A 12566-nucleotide genomic window follows, 5' to 3' on the forward strand; every position below is an offset into this window, starting at 1 on the left:
TTAGTCTTAACAACACTAAAATCAAAATATACCTGTAATCTTGAAGACTTCTGGCAAAAATACATTCAGCGGCTAAAAAAAAAATCACTGTGGTAAATTGAATCTTAGCTAAGTTGCAGCACAAGGCTTCAGTGCTCCACACACGTAACCAAATATAGTAGCCTAGGAATTTCAAGCATTGTGGACAAATTGCAGTTAGGTAATGAGATTAAAGCTGGCAGCAGCTGCTCTGTCTAGCACACAGTTGCCTCTCCTCCTGCTGTCAGTCAGTTATTTATTTTTATCGCTATAGTGGTTTCTTTTCCGCTTACAAATAGTCTCAGAATTCCAGAATGTAAAACCCATCAAAGTTAATTGTTATAAGATCCTAATAATGGGAAGGCCATTTGAGTAGTAAGACTTTGAATATGGAAAAGGACCTATTTTTATCGAATAGTTTTTCTTAATCTTTTGTGTTTGTGCCAGAACGAAACTGACCTAATGGTTCTAAATGTTCTGTTTAATCCAAAACCATGTTTATAATCTTAATTTCTAATTATGCGACTATAGTACACTCATGCTTTCCTTTTACATCTAGTAATAATAAATCAGCAAACCATCTGTTCTACTGACAAAGCTGTTACATCACTTGACCTTCATAACATAACATTTTCCTGTTTGCAAAATAATAACTTGTCATTCAAAACTGCATATTACAAACAGATAATTATTCAGCATGTAAATGTGTCTGGAGGCAATATTATTGAATGCATGATAAAACTGCAATGAGTACAGGGGCAAAGATTTTTTTCTGCATACGCTTCATCTACTCTGTCGATAGGGGTTATTCCAATGTCCTGAAGGCAAACATCTGAACGACAACACCCATCAGAAAAAAAGTCTTGCAACTCTGTTACCACCAGTTAGGGACAGTGGCTGGTCTCCACCGGCTGTGGGTAGCATCAAGATGGCGGCGGCCTCTGACGATTTCTTCAATTGGTAAAAATAAATATGCCCAGAGCTGCCAGGCCATCACTGTGGGGGAGGAATCTCCATCTCTCCACAGGATGGCCAGTGGTCGCAGCTGTAGCCCCCTGGCTCTCGTGGCTGTAGGTGGTGTGGGGAGGGGGTGAATTGGTGGGAGGGGGTAGATTTAAGGAGGCCTCACTGTCCCCTGGCCTGCTGCTAGGAGGCCGCCATCAGACGCCTGTCAGGCTTCAGCCTCAGTCGAGGCCCATCCACCACAGGAAAGATCCGGGTGATGTCACCAATTTGCCCCTAAGTGGGCACTTAATCGAACATAGTTAGCTACCCGCTCCTGCTGGTCTTACCCCACCTCCGGCTAGATCACTCAGAGGTGGGAACACCTTTGGGAGCCACCCCAAGGTGGAGTTCTTTAACTTTGCTCCCGGTCCTGCGTCCAAACCTGTCTCTGCGAAACCAGGAAGGTTCCACCCAAAGTAAACAAACTGATGAGTGGTAGGCTGGATGGATGAATGGGCTTTGCTTGCCAAAATTTTAACAGATTATTATGGGTCCACGATTCTACTCCTGGCAGATTTTGGTGCTATACAGCATTTCAATCAGTATTTTTTTAACACTATTCCCAGGTGCTTTATGCTTGCTTTTGAAGCATGTTTATATCGACACAGGAGGCAAAACCCTAGTCAGGCTAATCAGTGGGAACAAAATTCAATAAAATATTGCTGTTCAGTCTTTTAAAACACTATCATTTTCTCATCTGTACCAGTTTCAAAGCGCTGAGCAACACTAGGCCCTAATTGTGGTTAATTGTGTACTGCACTTTATGCTGTCTTGTGCTACTCTCAATTACTTTGAGTAATGACTATCACCACATATATCAAACTTATGAATGATAAAATCACTCTAGTATTTAGTTACATTTAAATCAGAAGGTGTAAGAAACATCATATAAAATATATGTCACACTTACAACAGTCGTAGCATGCCTGCCAAAGGGAAGGCGTTCTTTTTCAGATTTCTTTCTTCAACTCTGAACTTGAGTTTAAAAAGCTGCAAAAGTCTTCTGTCTCTTTTAGCAGTCAGCAGTTCTTAGTATGTTCTTTGAGAGGCAGGCTGGCTGTAGGGCGATAGTCCTTCGGTATCAGGCCACAACCACAGCGGAGAAGAAAGTAGGAAGAGATTAGAGGCATCGGAGTGAGATTGGAAGGGCCTCAGGGAGATCAGTTGACTGAGCACTTGAATATACACATCTGTAATAGGATGAAATTTCTATATTCTTCACAATAATTATTCATGGAAAATGCAAAATTACTTTACTGCTGCTATATTTTCCCCCATAATTATTCTGATACGTAGGTAAAATGAAAAAAAAATAAAGCATTTTTAAACTACTTTATTGTCTATGGGCTGAATCTTGCTGCAACCCTGCTTCAACTGGCACCAGAACTTGATGAGTCATACTGCAGGAAGTGGCCGATATAGCAGCTGCCCCTGGGGCTACCATCCAATTAAAGACAGCAAACCACCCCTCTGGGCCAGCAGCTCAGCAACGCCAAAGCTAACAGTGGCCATTTCTGGGGCTGCAGCTGCTGGGAGAGAGTGCCTCAATCGCCGTGCGCCCACGAAGAAGGGTGAGTGGTTTCGGGGGCTGCCAAGGCCAGGCATGCAGGCCCCGGTGATTGAGGTGGGTGGTCGCGGTGCATCTTACTTGCCTCAACTGCCCTCCTGGCAGGCGGCCGATCTGCCAACTTCATCGCCACTGGCAAAATGGGATTGAGGCAGGAGGACATCGGGCACCTGATTGACACTTCCTGTGCCATTTTGCCAGCCTTCCCTACTCTCAGCCCATCACCAAAGAACTGGTAAAATTCCAGCATTTGTTTTCTTCGCAAGTTGACTTTCATTTAAAGACTTAATCTGAACTTTTACATCAAAATAATATTTCTGGAATAAACTGCTATAATGTTTTGTTTAATTCTAGGAATATTTATTTATGTATATTACAATTCAAAAGAATTCTAATTGACTATTGGTCGAGAATCAATCACCCATGACACGCAGTGAGTGTTCAACACTCACAGTACTAAAATGAGATTATATGGACACAATTTTCAATAAAGCAATAGCGGTCAGGATTCTTGTTGAATCAAACCACCAAAGCCCCAGGCTTCATAGATTTATTTAAGCCAATGTTTCTGCATTGGAACATTAAATGAGTTCACGCGTATGGCATTAATGGGCCTTGTCCATTCTACCTACAGCACAAGTTCATTGTAATGAACTCACTTAAAGCAGATACTCCTTTACAACTAAATTTTAATCTTGTACTAAATACTTCTCCAATGAAACTGGCCTGTGTATTTTTTTTTAAAGACTAGTTTTACAAAGCACACACTTGACATGCATAAGTTGCAAAATTCAGTTTTAATGGTACAAGATTCAGACCACACGAAAAAAACAAATGCAAGAACAGCATGGGAAAATCAGTTACTTAAAACATATGTATCAGATGTCTCTGAACTGCATTTCTATACAATACTGCAATGCAGTTTTCCAAAGGGAGATGAATGGAGTATGTGGGGTGGGAGATTGACAGGCGAGGATTATACGAATGGAATTAGGAAAGGCGTGTCAGGATTAGATAGTCTAGCGGAATTGATTTGCTGGCAGACAGGGACCCTGTGGAGCTGGGTGAAAATTGGAGTGATAAGTGTGCAGGAAAGGACTTTTCCCATGAAGTTCTGGATTAAATTAAATTTAGGAGGCATGGAAATAGGCAAGGTAGTATGGAAATTGAGAATTTGCCTCTCTGATGGGTCTCAGGCAGAATGGGTGTATTGGGCAGAAGTGGACAGCAGTACTGAAATGTGATGGTCATGTTGATAGACTTAATGTAGAGTAGAAACCTCAGGGTTGAACAGAATACCAAGATTCTGTACCATCAGCTCAGTCTGATTCAGTAGCCGGGGGGCTGATGGATTTAGTATCCAAAGCATGAATTTCAGAAACTCTGCTCTAAGTTACTCCCTTCCCCGCCAGCCCCGCCTGGAGTTACAGTGTAAGTGAGAGAATGCAAATACATTGAAGGCTCCAAGCAACTTGATGAAGAGTATGGAAAACCAATAAAAAATATTTTCTTTTAAACAACCAGCATTTTTATTTTAAGATATTTAGAGGAATATAGGGGGAAGAGCCCCTCCATGATCTTTGTGAAACAAATTTGTAATCCTTTTAGAAAATCACTGCAGTTATAACCCAGCTACACATATCCCATGGAAAAAATCTTACCTCACATTGGTTCATACAGCACTATGATAATAATGCTTTCAAATTCTAGGGTGTGCAGTTTTAATATGCTTAATATACTGTAAAATCTAGTCATTGAGGTGTTTTTGTAATATAATGTTTCCACTATATATCCTTTCAAGACTATACATATTGGTACAATGCTTACTCACCATGGTTGATAGATTTTTGGCTCTCAAATCACTTGACTATCTCCATTTCCAACAAATAAAACTGCTCGACATTAGCCTAGTGTACTGTTATCACTTTTACACCCTTATCCTATTTGCTGAGACTACTGCAATGCTGAAATTTATGTTTACCTTAGGGTACTTTCAGCTACTGATGTTTATACTCACTATAACTTTCACTTTTTAAATAAATAAAGCAATGTCAACTGAGAAAATCCTACTTTATTTCTGAATTTGAAGCTATTTGTAAAATCTGCACCACTCGTCTTATAACAATGGTAAAAATTAATATTTAGAAGGAGGGATGCAGAGCATGATTCTGCAATTTCTACTTCAAAATGAAAGTAAAGCTTAAGCAAATGATCCCCATGAGGCTAGAGGGACGTGAATTCTATGTGCTGATGTGAAGGGGACTAATGAGACATGGCAGGAACTATGGATGAGCACTGAACAAAATTGAACAAGCATGTAATAAGATTGAGTCAGCACATATTAGTGCCATTGTCAAAATGTTGCCTCATGTCCAGGCCACACGTTCTGCTCTTTCTTTCCACTATCTAAGATACCCGGCTAAACATCTCCTGAAACAATTCAGTTAACTTTGGAAATAGGAAGTTTCATCCTGGGTAGTGATGTTACATGAGTAAGGGATTTCACTGTTTTAGCTTACATGCTGCAGTGGACCCCACAAGAAGACGGAAAAAGGTGCGGTTTTAAAACCTTATACCAAACAGTATTCAGATGTACTTCCTCAGCTACAAAGCACTTCAGGCCTGCAGACTTCATAGACGCAACATAGGTGTAATTTCTTTCCTTCTTTTCTTTCCCTACACTGAAATTAGCCCAATTTTATGAATGCGGCACTCACAGTAGAAAGGCAGTGACTCTGCACTGGGACAGCACATTCATTAAATGAACCCTTGGGCATATACTCCAACAGTACAAGTGCTGATGCTGCAGTCCATTTTAAAATATAGGCCAACAGTGCCAACATATGAAATAAAATAAAATAAAGCATTACACTATACACATTTTGCAAAATTTGAGAATATGACTAGGTGAAAGCACAGTGTGTGGAGAATGTATCGTTCTGAACAAGGAAAACAACTTTAGCTAGTAGCTAATTTTTTTCATTCATAAATGTCATAAATGATAAAGGTCCTATTCACATGTTAATGGACATTCTGCAGAAAGGGACAATGATTGTTGATATGCCAGCAGGGAAGAAAGGAGGGAAGGAAGGCAGGAAGGAAGGAGGAATGGAAGAATGGAAGGATGGATGAAAGGACAAAATGAAGGAAGGAGGGTTGGAGGAACAAGGGGAATGAGGGATGGAAGGAAGGAAGAAGGGAAAGAAAGAGGGAAGGAGGAAGGGAAGGAAGGAAGGAGAGAAAGAGGATAAGAAGGAAAGGATTTATAAGGCACCTTTCGAGATCACTTTAGACTTAGACTCAGGGCGCAATCATCCCAGCTTTACAATAAGTGTGGTAGTGGGCGGGAAGAAAGACATTTTACCTGTCGGCTGCGATAATAGGCTTTCATGCCATATTCTCCTATTCCTGGCGCATCCTGCCTCATTAATAATGCATTCCTGGGAGACACATCAGATCACTGGCAGGGGGGCCTCTGATTCACCCACCCTGCCATCACCTCAGGCCTTCAGTAATCTGGGCACCATATTTAAAGGGCGCCCCTGCACAGACCCAGCTCTCTCTAAGGGGATCGGAAGCTGCTGGAAAGTCATGGCTGCTAAAGGGAGGAAACATGCTGCCCCCAAATTTAGTGACGGCTCCCTTGTGCACCTACTGGATGCAGTGGAGGCCCCGCTGTGAAGTCCTCTATCCCTGCTCTGGGCGAAGACCGGCCAGTGAGGTCACCAATCCTGCATGGGAGGCAGTAGCAGCGGTGGTCAAAAGAGGACAGCCACCCAGTGCCGAAGGAGGATGAATGATCTCCTCCATTCCACCAAGGTAAGTCACTCTTCTCATCACTCTCAACTCACACACTCACAAACCCATCACACATCCACAGGGGTCTCACTCACTGCCAGTTCAAGGGAAATCACCATTCACTCTCTCACAGACACCTTAAAGTGCCCTGCATGTCCTCATCCTATCCATGGGCACCGCTCATCACCCACACATGCCAGGCATCCTTCTTACCTGGCCTGGCAGGTGTCCTACTTACACTCTCTCCATCTGTATTCATGTAGGACAAGCTGGCACACAACAAAATGGAGAGGTTGCAGACTGGCAAAGGAATGCCTGACAACGAGGTCCTCACAGACTTTGAAAATATAGCCATCCAGCTGGCCAGTGATGAGCTGGATCGTCCCTGTGTCCCTGTGCACAACAAAGTGAGGATCCAGCAATGCAACATTCATCAGGCAACCATGCTGTGAGTCAGTTCCCCTGTTCCGCAGTCCCCACCATGCACTAATTATCTCTCCTTGCTTTCACAGACACATCTGGGAAGCAGCTGAGGGGGTCCATGAGCCAGGTCCTTGACTCAAGTCCCGAAGACACCGTGGAAGAAGAATCTGATGATGCCCTAATTGAAGACCCAACGCAGCACTTACCCACACCCTCCACCAGCACAGAGACACACACCTCGGTGGGACCTAGTTCTAGAGTAACCTCGGGGTCACAGTCTGGCGAGTACATCATATTGTCTGATCCACAGCAGGCGACGGCAGGGACTTCCCAGGTTTCCAGTACTCAGAGAAATCTGTTGATTCTGAGTCGGATGATGAGCCTCTGGACTCGGTTATGTCTCAGTTGCTGGAACAGCAAAGGCAAGCTCAGGAACATCAGGAAGGGATGTCCGCTCCACTCCTCATATTGCAAGGCACAATGGAGGAGTCTGTCCACCTTCAGTCTGAGGTGATAGCGCCACATGACAATGCAACGAGGTCAACACTGGTTCGTTGGCATCTGCCATGGAGACCTTAGTCCAGGACATCAATCTTGCACTGCTGTGTGGGCTGAACTCCATCACTGATGCGATAATTGGCCTCCAATAGTGTCAACACAAGAGGGTTGCAGGCCAGCTCGATCTGACTCCAGCTACCCCTTCTCCTTGAGGAGTCAGCTAGGGGCCCTCAGGCACCCACAGGGAGGAGGATCAGCAGATGTACACCCCAGGGCCATCCACCCAGGTGACTCCAGGAGTGTTCAGCGCTTCGAATCCCCTCTTCCTGTGACCCCCAGCAGCTCCAACTCCACAAGCCGAGGAGGGCGGCACAGCCACACAGCATGACCCCGAAAGCAGGCCAGGGCCCTCCAGGTCTTGGCCTTCCAGCGGACACCTGCCAAAGTCATCACAGACAGGGCATAGCAGTCAGCAGGCTGCCTCCACCTCCTCTATGGACGTTGGGGAAGCACCTAGGCATAGTGGCAGGGTTAGGAAGGTTAAGAAGATGTAGTTGCAGAGCTGGGCATGGGTGTTAATCATTTGTACATAATGTTCACTATTGTCAATAAACTCCCAAGAATGTCTCCTTGCCTATGACTCCTTGTTATGATGAGCAGTATTTGTGTCACTCAGATGTGAAATGTTGGTTCTTGCACAAGATAAAAGCAGGTGTCTCAGTCCAGTGCCTCTCTCCTGTGCAGTGTGTAACTTTCAGAGCAAAGTGATGGTCCGACTTAACACTCGCTGGACACGTAGTGATGCCTGCACCTCGATGCTGCTCGTCATTGCTGCCAGAATGTCGTGGGCAGACGTCACAGAGGTCCATCATTCTCTCTGTGTGCTCTCAGTATCTGTGAGGTGGGGTCAGTGACAGTGTGCTCCTGAAGGGGTCAGGTGCTGAAGTCTGACAAAGGATCAGGTGCATTTAAAGTTTCAGGGCTGTGTCTCCATGATATGACCCTGATTACAGAGCACAAGCGGGCTACCCTCAGCCAGATAGGAGTCAGACATTCTCAGAGGCAATGTGAAGATCTATGGAGTGTCCTCACTGTATGTCATCATCATCCTCCTGGAAACTAGTGACTATTAGGGGCTCCATTACGTCTCTATGACATAAGTCTGAGCACTGAGGGTATGAGCGCTGCCATCAGCCACACAGGGGTCAAATATTAACAGATGCAAGGTGAGGATATCAGGACTGTCCTCACTGCATCTCGTCATCATCCTCCACAATGCATGAGCCGCGTTGTACAGTCTCTCTGCTGCAGTCTGAGGCCGCTGCACGGGCATCATCCGTCATGTCCTCTGTGGGTAGCCCTCGTCCCCGAGGACCCAACCCTGCTGCTTCTCTGGATCATGGAAGATGTCAGGAATCTGAGACCTGCTAAGGATGTAGGCATTGTAGACATTCCCTGGGAACCATGCGCGGACCTGAAGGATGTGTTTCTGGTGGTTGCACACCAGCTGAACATTCAGCGAGTGGAAGCCTTTGTGGTTAACATAGTTGACTGCTTGTTGCCACGGAGATCAAAGTGCCACGTGAGTGCAGTCGATGGCACCCTGCACCTGTGGAAAACCTGACGTCTGCGCAAATCCTGGTGCTCTTGCTTCCTGCCTTTCCTGATCCCGGGCGAAATGCACAAAGTTCTGTGCCTTCATGAAGATGTTGTCCGTGACCTTCTGGATGCACTTGCAGGTCGAGGCTTGTGAGATCCCACATAGGTCACCTGTGGAGCCCTGGAAGGAGCCAATGGCGTAAAAATTGAGCACCATGGTCACTTTCATTGGATGCCCTCCATGACCCCGTGACGTAAAATTCTGCAGTTGGTGGCATATGTGACCGACCAGTTCCCTAGACATGCACAGTCTTCGGCAACACTTATTCTCAGTCATCTGCAAGAATGACAAGCGCCGACTATAGACCCTGGGTCTAGTGAGGTGCCTATGAGTGATGGTGTTCTGTGGACCCTCAGCAGCAGGCTCTGCAGCCCCTTCATCTTGAAGGAGGTTCTCCTCCCTTTGCTAAGCCAGGAGCCTCCTCTGCTCTTCTTCTTCTTCTCTGCTCCTTGTAATCCATGAGGCAAACCACTAATTCACCAGGCTCCAAGGTCCTGATGTCCTCCTCCTGCAGAATCAAAGAGAGAGATGGGGGTTAGCATATGTGTCCTAAGAACCTTTCTTGGTGAAGGCTTCTTCACACATGCAGGAGAGTGCTGGCCACCACTTGGATGGCCAGTGTGTAGTCTGCTCATTGGCTGTCTGAAACCCAACCCACCTCTGTCCCACTCCACTTGACCAATTGGTGGTAGCTTCGGCCACTAGACTGCATGCTGTGCTCTCAGGTCAGACGCAGGCATTCTCCTAAACCACACTGCAAGGCTGTACTGTTAGCTTGAACCATGATGGATACTGGTCTAAACCCTAATAAAGACATTGCAAGGGGCTGTGAGCACCTCTGCCAGTGACTGCGCCATGGCCGCCTTTCACAAGGGGATTGTACAACTTGCCCACTCGGCCAATTGTCCTGCTGCCCCCTAAAATGCACATTAATTTGCAGTCTGTGCCCGAGGGGTGAAAGGTTCTGGAGCATCTGGTGGCACTTTCATGCTTTTGTGCTGCTTGAGTGGGCAGAAAAGCTTCAGAGGCCCGACTCCAAACATGTCAATGGAGCTGCAGCTGAACAGGCTCAGCTGCAAAAGAATGTTCACTTTTGACAAGCTTTTCCACTGGCATGGCCACTTCTTGCATCCCCACCGCCCCCCACCTCTACCTCACACCATCTCCCCCCACAACCGCTGCCCCCCCATCTCCGCACCCCCCCTCCAATCTCTGCACCCCCACCTCCCACCCCCGCCAACTACCCCCATCCGGCATGAGCTTGGGTACTTGCGTCACTAAGTGCTGCCTTGCGCCCCCCTCACCTTCCCCCCCGCCACTCCCAACCCCATCCTGACCTGCACTTGGAGCTCTTGCCCCTTCACCTCACTGAAAGCCAGCCAGGAAAAAGCAACTTGCCTCTGGCCCCCGCAAATGCATGGTGTCTCTTCCTTGATGTCCTATGTTTGATGCTCAAGAGCTCTGCGCAAAGTTGTGTGCACTCACCTCCAACTTTCCCTCGAAGTTCAGGTCGCCAGGTGCGTGCCTTTTAAAGGTAGCCATGGAGAATGCTGTTCTAAAGTCACGCTGACATGGGTGGCAAATTTGACGCTGGGGGATGATTCCGGCCAGCTGGGCTTTTAATTAGATGCTGAAGTATACAAATTAGGTTCCCAACATGTGCAACGGGAAACACAGCCCACAATTGAAGGGTGGAGCAGACAATCACAAACTGGTTTCATGACAGCGCAAAACCGATTTTTGGCCTTCTCGCCATATTGTCCCACCTGCCTGCCATGACGTCTGATGCCAACAGGGCCAGAAAATTCCAGCCTTAGAGGCTTTCCCATGTCTAATAACACATGAGGCAGACAAAGCACACACGCTTATGCCTGTTTCTGCGCTAATTATTCCTGGAACGAGTCACAGGTCATTGAAGGCTATAGCTTGATGGACACCACTCCGCATCAAGCATGGCTACCAAGGAGACTCTCCCTCTCTTACCGCCTGAAATGTACACTGGAAGGATTTACAGACTGATAATAAACCTATTTAGCCACATCATGAACACAGACTCAGTGGCCATCAAGTCCTGGAATGGGACTCAAACCCAACAATTCAGGCTCAGAGGCAGGGATGCTACCCATTGCGCCACTAGAACTCCACCTCACAATCCACCAAGTGTCACAAAATACTTTACTGCCAATAAACATTTTTGAGCTGTGGTCACTGTTGTAATGTAGGAGTTGCATAGGCATGGTAGAGATGAGAAGCGATAGGTCTTCATCATGATCTTACCTCTATTATACTGAATGGCTGGTTCCAGGTGAATCACAAATATGGTTCAAGACAATGCTGAAAAGATATTTGCAAGTTCATGTTGCCCACCATTATTAGTGCCTAAAAAAAAGCAAGCTGTGGTGAGGATGAAATACACCATAAGATCCAATTCTACATAACATGCTGGACAATTTGAGCCACTCTGTTATAAGCCTCATCCCAAAAAATGATCACCTTGCTGTGAGACTCCACATTCAGTGTCATGAAATTGCTGGATTTATGCAGTTAATATGAATTAATTCCACCCCAGACATTTAGAGCCGATAATTCATGTCGTAAGGATGATTTTAATAATGTGAGTTGTGTTCTGATAAAATGCTTGGACAACTGTGGAGGCCATAATAGGATCAGTGAAACTGCAGCCTCTCTTCCGCAGAAAGTACATGGCTCCGATCAAGGTGTTTTTTTTAAATTTATAAATCTTTTTTTTTTTTGCTCTTTTTTCTTCCTCTTGATCTAACCTTTCTTTCTCTCTTTATTTCTCTTTCAGTATTTAATTTGGTTTTAATCATCCTATTTTCCATCTCCATTGTTCATTCAGTTTGCCTAAGTTTCAGGATGCCCTGTAGCCCTCACCCTGCTGTTCTTTGGATTTCCATCAATTTGAGGCATAAAAATAATGGGCCATGACTTCCGAGTTCCCCAGCGTCAGTTTGGGGGACTACCCCAAAGATGCGCTGGGGAACTGCTCTTGGAGCTTCACAGGTGAAGTTTGCAAGTCAATTGCCCAGAAGGGCAAACTTCCTCTGAGCAATTGCCCTGTGCTGGGAACCACTGGAAAATGTGAGTTAAATTGCAAACTTTGGATGTTTCTGACAGGGTTACACCAACCAATGTTCGACACCGACCCGCCCCCACCACCGAGGTCCGCTCCCCCCACCCTTTCCCCAACAGGACCAACACCTCCCTAACCCTCCGTGGTCCGACGCCCCCCCACACCCCTCCGTCAAAGACTGACCTCCCCCTCATCCTTCCCAAGGTGTCTGAAACCTCCCACCACAACCCTGTTCCCGAGGTCTGGCCCCCCCCCACCCTTCCCTCCTGAGCTTCAACCCCACCGCGAGGTCCGATCAACTCCCCCTCTGCCGAGATCCAACCCTCTCCCGCCACCTCCCTTCCTGACCTCCAATCCCCCCCCACCCAAAACCTATTCAGTTACCTTCTCCCTGTACTGTCAAGGACCCTTAAGTCTCAATGGGACCTTTAACTTAGCTGGTTTACGCAGCTAATGCCATAAAAAAGGGGGCGTGTCTTCCTTCACTTCAACAGAGCTGGACT

The 12566-nt window shown here is 46.2% G+C and overlaps 1 long non-coding RNA gene across 1 annotated transcript in view; it reads right to left on the reverse strand.

The window, feature by feature from the left end:
• Nucleotides 1-12566, reverse strand: part of LOC121270014 — a 104852-nt gene that overhangs the window by 16913 nt on the left and 75373 nt on the right. The window contains exon 2 of the long non-coding RNA XR_005941457.1: nt 1934-2213. This is a non-coding gene — a long non-coding RNA (uncharacterized LOC121270014). The remainder of the gene's footprint in view (nt 1-1933; nt 2214-12566) is intronic.

This window comes from Carcharodon carcharias, chromosome 26, assembly GCF_017639515.1.
Source record: "Carcharodon carcharias isolate sCarCar2 chromosome 26, sCarCar2.pri, whole genome shotgun sequence".
Lineage (NCBI taxonomy): Eukaryota > Metazoa > Chordata > Chondrichthyes > Lamniformes > Lamnidae > Carcharodon > Carcharodon carcharias.